Source organism: Nothobranchius furzeri, chromosome 7 (assembly GCF_043380555.1).
Source record: "Nothobranchius furzeri strain GRZ-AD chromosome 7, NfurGRZ-RIMD1, whole genome shotgun sequence".
Classification (NCBI taxonomy): domain Eukaryota; kingdom Metazoa; phylum Chordata; class Actinopteri; order Cyprinodontiformes; family Nothobranchiidae; genus Nothobranchius; species Nothobranchius furzeri.
This window is the reverse complement of record NC_091747.1, coordinates 73,078,001-73,083,830: the sequence shown is the minus strand read 5'-3', so window position 1 is coordinate 73,083,830 and position 5,830 is coordinate 73,078,001. Positions and strand designations below refer to the sequence as shown.

General features: G+C 41.9%; 1 long non-coding RNA gene across 1 annotated transcript; it reads left to right on the top strand.

Annotated features, from left to right (window-relative positions):
* Nucleotides 1–513: 513 nt before the first annotated feature.
* On the top strand, nt 514–3,063 carry LOC129167231 (uncharacterized). The gene is made up of 3 exons (XR_008566056.2): nt 514–2,625; nt 2,722–2,900; nt 2,976–3,063. It is a non-coding gene; the product is annotated as an uncharacterized lncRNA (long non-coding RNA).
* Nucleotides 3,064–5,830: the final 2,767 nt, after the last annotated feature.

Here is a 5,830-nt window from a genome sequence, read left to right as displayed (position 1 = left end):
ATGAGGTAGAGAATGAAGGCAGAGATCCAGCTCCTCGAAGATCCAACAAGAGGAGTGGGCGGCGCCGGCGCACCTGTTAGTGTCAGCACCTGTCACTCTGCGGCGTGAGACAGAGCCACTCCCCACTACAAAATGCATGTACATTATTGCCAAATTAATAAAATAAGTGTAAATTCAGATAGTCCAGGTTGTCCTGAAAACAATGATACCCCATAAGGCAACATTTATTGTTTTAATTAGAAAATACAAAAGAAAAACCAAAATGAGTCAAAAACGGTGATTTACACCCTGGAACCCAGAGGGCTAATCATTTTTTTAAAAAAAATTGTTATTTGCTATATTTATTCATATTTTTTATAAATGTACAGTCTAGATTACCATTCTAAATTATAAAAAAAACATTCGTCATAAATGTTTGTTGGTTTCTCAGTAAAATAAACAACTTTTTTCCAATTTGGATTTAATGTTTTTTAGTGATTTAAGGTCTAATATGCAATCCTTTATGTCCAAATATAAAAAATAAGTATAAATGCATAAAGTCCAGGTTGTGCTGAAAAGATTGATACCACATAAGGCAGTGGTTATGGTTTTTATTTTGGAAATACAAAGCAAAACTCTAAATTAGTCAAAAACTGCAAAATACACCCTGGACCCCAGAGCGTTAAAATTATCTTTTCTTACCATTTTATTAGGTTCACACATCCATAGAGTTCATTAAAAAAGCACTTGTACCAGTTTGCTCAACAGCATCATCGCCAGCCTGCATTTAATGGTCAAAATGACAGTTTGATAAGGGAAACTCCGTTTATCACTTCCTACTCCGTTTATGGTAATGCCACCATCATCGTCAAATCTGAGGATGTTTGCAGATGCAAACGACACTGTCAGCAAGGTAAAGAGAAACCTTTCCTGTGTTTTAAAAAAGAACCAAAGATGGAATTAGAAGCCAAACACAGAAAGAACGTACCAAGGATGGATGGATAGTTTTGTTGATGCATGTGAGGATGGGAGGTGATTAAAGTCTAATTGGTCACAACTGATGTTAAAAAGCACTTTATTTAAGGGCATTTTTTACATTTGAAATAGTGCTCCTTTCATTTGACCTCTTTAAAAAATAAAACGATGTCAGTACTTCCATTTGAAAAAGGCCGTCTGAATTTTCTGATATGGTGTCTAAATTCCCCAGCTGCTGAAAACTGTGACATTTCATTGTTGTTGTCCATGCAACAACGAAGCACTTGTTGAAATTAAACATAAGCCATTGTCATTACGTTTGAAAATCTCCATCTGAAGATAAATTTTAAAAGTCATGCTTGTCGTTTTATACGTTTATATCCGATATTTTCCAGCCAATTCCAATAGTTTAAAATGTATGCCATCAGGCCTGATTGTGGATCCTGTGATCGGATCTGAGCCTTCCTATTCATAATTTAACAATCTGTTAAAATGCACTAGAACACGTGCAATGGCCTCAACCTCATCCAAGGGAAAGTATGGGGGGTTAGGATGATTTAAAGGGCCCATGACTGACTAAGGGCCAGATTTCCCTTTTACCTAGGATGTGTTGCGGTAGAAATGGAGTTTCCAGATGAGTCAGTGAGAGTGACAGGGCCCATCTCTCATCAACAGTCATATGGACATGAGACTTGTGGTGGGCACCAATGCCTTCCTGTTCCACAGACGGTTTCATCTCCCTAAAGAAAGTAATAATGATCATAAAATACGATGCCGGAGAATGCAAGCTGTCTATAAACATATAAATACCCACAGCCAACAGAACATGACAGAAAACAAGAACAGAAGATTAAAGTGGCATGGTCCTGGGGAGCTTTCTTTGCCTTCCAGAGATAAGTGCTGCTTGTAAAGTGGAGCAAACTGAAATGCATGCAGTGGAAGCAGTTGTCTGGCCTGAAGTACCTAATTCACCTGGTAGAATAACCGAGCCAGGGAGAAACGCCCATAGCTGAAGAGGGGAAGACAAGACTTTGTTGTGATTTATCCATGGGACGAAATTATTTTTCGCTAAACGATTAGATTATGAGATCAGCTACCCAATTTGAACACCACAGCTGCTTATACAATTTCACTCCTTTCTGTGATCTCAAAGTCTGGCATCAGCTGATATTGAAGATTTAAGGAGACACTTAAAGCGGCTTCAAGAAAATGGCCTTATCAAAGAATTCCACAGCCCACATCCAGGTACCGGTGCACAGTGGGAGCGCAACCATTGCCGGACCCAGGAGATTATCCCGTGCATACTGAGATAACGATGAGCTGGCTACACCAACTGATGCAGGGTAAAATAACCCATCACCCCAGAGCCCCACCAGACAGCCAGCTCCCAGCCTCCAGGCCCAGGTAGAGAACAAAGGTGTGAGAAGATTTGTTCGACGTTAGACAAAGTCAAACTGTGTCAAACAACACTAAGGGTGGGTTATCTACTTGATCAGATGAAGTCGTTGTGTCAGGATCCGGGGTGAGTCTGCACATTCCTCTAATCACCTTAAGTCGTTGCAGGTAGGCGGCTCCGGAGAGCGGCCAGCTGCGGTGATTTCCGTCATCAACTACCTGTGTTTATAAGGAGCTGGAGATCACTTCACCTCGCCGGAAGATTACTCACCTTGGGTAGCGCTTGCCACTATAGTAAAACTACAGCTTTAGTCTTGCCTTATATTTGTCCGTCGTTGTTGTTTTTGGTGACCTCTGCCTTCCCTTCACCAGGAATTCTCACCACGAACCTACTCTACAATAACCTGGTTTTCATCTCCAAGCCTGATCTCCCTCCTCACCCGAACCGACCCGCTCTCCCACCGCTCACCTCCCTTGGATTTTGGATTCTCACTGACGTTGCTCACCCCAGTCCTGGCTACCCTCCCAAGCTCTGGATTTCAGTCCCCACAGTAAGATCCACTACTAACTGAGTCCTGCAAATTCTATTCCCCTCTGCTCAACCCTGACAGTGTTTGTCTCAACAGACCCAGCCCCAGAGCTGTGCTCAACACCACCACCACATCTGGCGGTGCACCTTTAGTTCTCCTTCAAAATAAAACATTTATTTTTTCCTACCTACGTCTCCTAGTGTGAATTCTGAAGTCTTGGGTCAGGAAACTCCCCTCATTCATGACACGTTGCCCTTTGTATTACAGTGAGTGAGTTGAAGATGGAGTTAATGGAGATGAAAGTGAAATGCAAGGATAGGGAGGGACGGATGAGGAGATGTAAAGTGCAGATTGTCTGAGTTTTCCAGAGACACTGGAGTCCAGCTCAACCATAGCAGTTGCCAGGATGCTAACAGAGGTGCTCGGGAAATAGCCATGGGTGGACCTCTCACATCACTCAACATGTCAAAATAACCTGAGTAACTGGGCAAGAGTTATTGCTGCTAACTTACATCATCAAGGTCACATGACTCTTTGGTCCCTCCCTCTATTCATGGCCCCATTGCTGCGGCTGCAGTGATGCGGGCGTTGTACCGGTCTGTCGTGGTGAAGAGAGCTGAGCCGGAAGGCAAAGCTTTCGATTTACCGGTTGATCTACATTCCTACCCTCACCTATGGTCATGAGCTTTGGGTAGTGACCGAACAAAGGACATCCCGGATGGAAGCAGCCAAAATGAGTTTTCTCTGAAGAGTGGCTGGACTCTCCCTTAGAGATAGGGTGAGAAACTCTGTCATCCAGGAGGGGCTTGGAGTAGACCTGCTGCTCCACCACATAGACAGAAGCCAGTTGAGATGACTCGGTCATCTAGTTAAGAAGCTCCTGGAGGTTTTCCGGGCACATCCAATCAGGGGAAGGCCTAAAAGAAGACCCAGGACACACTGGAACTACGGTGACCAGACGTGTCCCGCAAATTGAGACTCTTGTCCCGCATTATTGACAGTTTCCCGTTTCGAGTTTCAATCTTATAAATTAAATTGGAAAAATCTGCCTGTTGCTGTCAATCAAACGGAGGCGGGACTTTATCGCAGATCTGGAACGTGTGTGGAGCGCGCCCGAACCACCAAAACACGCGTGAGTGAGCACGGAGGAGAAAATGCTGTAAACTCGTGAATTGAACGTGTTCAGAGATACTCGACAGAGTCTTTGTTGTTTCTGAGTCACTTTTCATGTCTCGGCGCGGAGTCTGATATGAAGAGGTCAAAAGCAGCTTTTCCAGTAATTAGACAGGTCCATGATAAACAAAATGGAGGTTCTAACACAGACAAGGTGCTGTGGTTTCAGATACCTGCGTACATGCTGAGTCCCTTAAAGCACAGTGAAGAAATAATGAAAGTAAATGGAAGCTTTAATCACTTATTCTCAGAAATTTGAGGCAAAAAGTAACTTTAATAAACTCTATTATTAGATTAGATCAGATTTTTTTAGAGATTAGAATCTGATATTTATTCTCTCACCTAAAATCTAGAAGAGATTTGTTGTCGTGTTTAAAAAAAATTGTTTCTGAATTATGAAAAAATAGCAAGAAAGTATGGATTTTTTTTCAATGAGATGCTGATTTTAGTGTAAAATTAATTAAAAACAAACAAACAGATCTAAAAAATATTACTGGTACTTTAACTGTCATTCTGTTGTGGAAAACATTGAATGAAAACTCTGAAAAGCTGCTTAAACCTGCATGTTTTTATTATTGTGGGCCTATCTATGTGATTAAAATGATCAGAGCCACCATAGAAGGCCCAAAGAGCCTGAGTCATGTTTAAGTAACGTGAGAGGAACTGAAATAGTAAAGCTTTTGCTGTATGCGTCTTCATGTTGAATTCAAATAAATTCTATACAAGAACTATATGATGATAATAAGAATAATAATTTTATGTATATGTAACAGTGATGACAAGCTGGGATCTGGTCACCCTAGCTGGAACCACTTTCGATGGATGCTTAGAGAACTGGGCTCTGCTCCGTAGGTCTATGAGAAGCTATTGGAGAGCCGTTGTGACGAGACATGATGGCGGTGTGTGCCTCCGCAGACGAAGTACAAACTAGGCTAAACACACTGATCAGATTATGATGAACATGAACAATTCCTTATCATCAAATAAGAGCTGGCTGGATCAATCGAGTACATCCTCTGGATGTCTTACGCCGGTGGGAATTATTTCACAGCTTTAGTTATTCCACCTATGTCGCTTTTGTATTGGATACAGTGGATCATAAGATATTTCACTGGGTATGTTGATGGCATTCAAGTTGTGAATAAAGGAGGTTTAATAAAGTCTTTTGGTGAACAATAAACCAACCACACTGGGGAGAGCTCTGACAGATGCTGACTTGTTTATTTATTTATTTATTTATTTTTGGACTGGTGAGTAAAAACAATTCAGCTCATTTGTTCGGTGTTGTGTCAGATTTGGGTCACTTGGCTCAAACTAAAGTTATCTTTGGATTTATGAGCCTGAAAAGGTTACGAGGATTTTGACGGCCTTTGGTGGCTACGTTGTTAACTTGACAGCATAGTTGCAGCACGTTATTCATCAAACGGAGGTTCTTTCTTTAAAAAAAAAAATCTAACTTCGGTACACACAGCACATTTAGAGATTTGTGCTCCGAATAACAGTTTAAGAGACATGAGCTGTATTACATTTACCTTGCTTATCCACCTTATGCTTTCCCAAATTTGGGTCGTGGAGGTAACAGGTCCTGGGGGGTGCCTAGACATCCCTCTCCACAGCAGCACTCTTCCCTATCCTAACTTGATCCCAGGATTTATCGACCTCAGTTTAAAATCTTAACTCTCTTTTATAAGGCCCTCCAGGGCAGTGCCCCCTCGTACATTACTGCGCTTTTGAACAGGTATGCTCCATCTCGGTCTCTTCGCTCAGCCGAGCAGGAA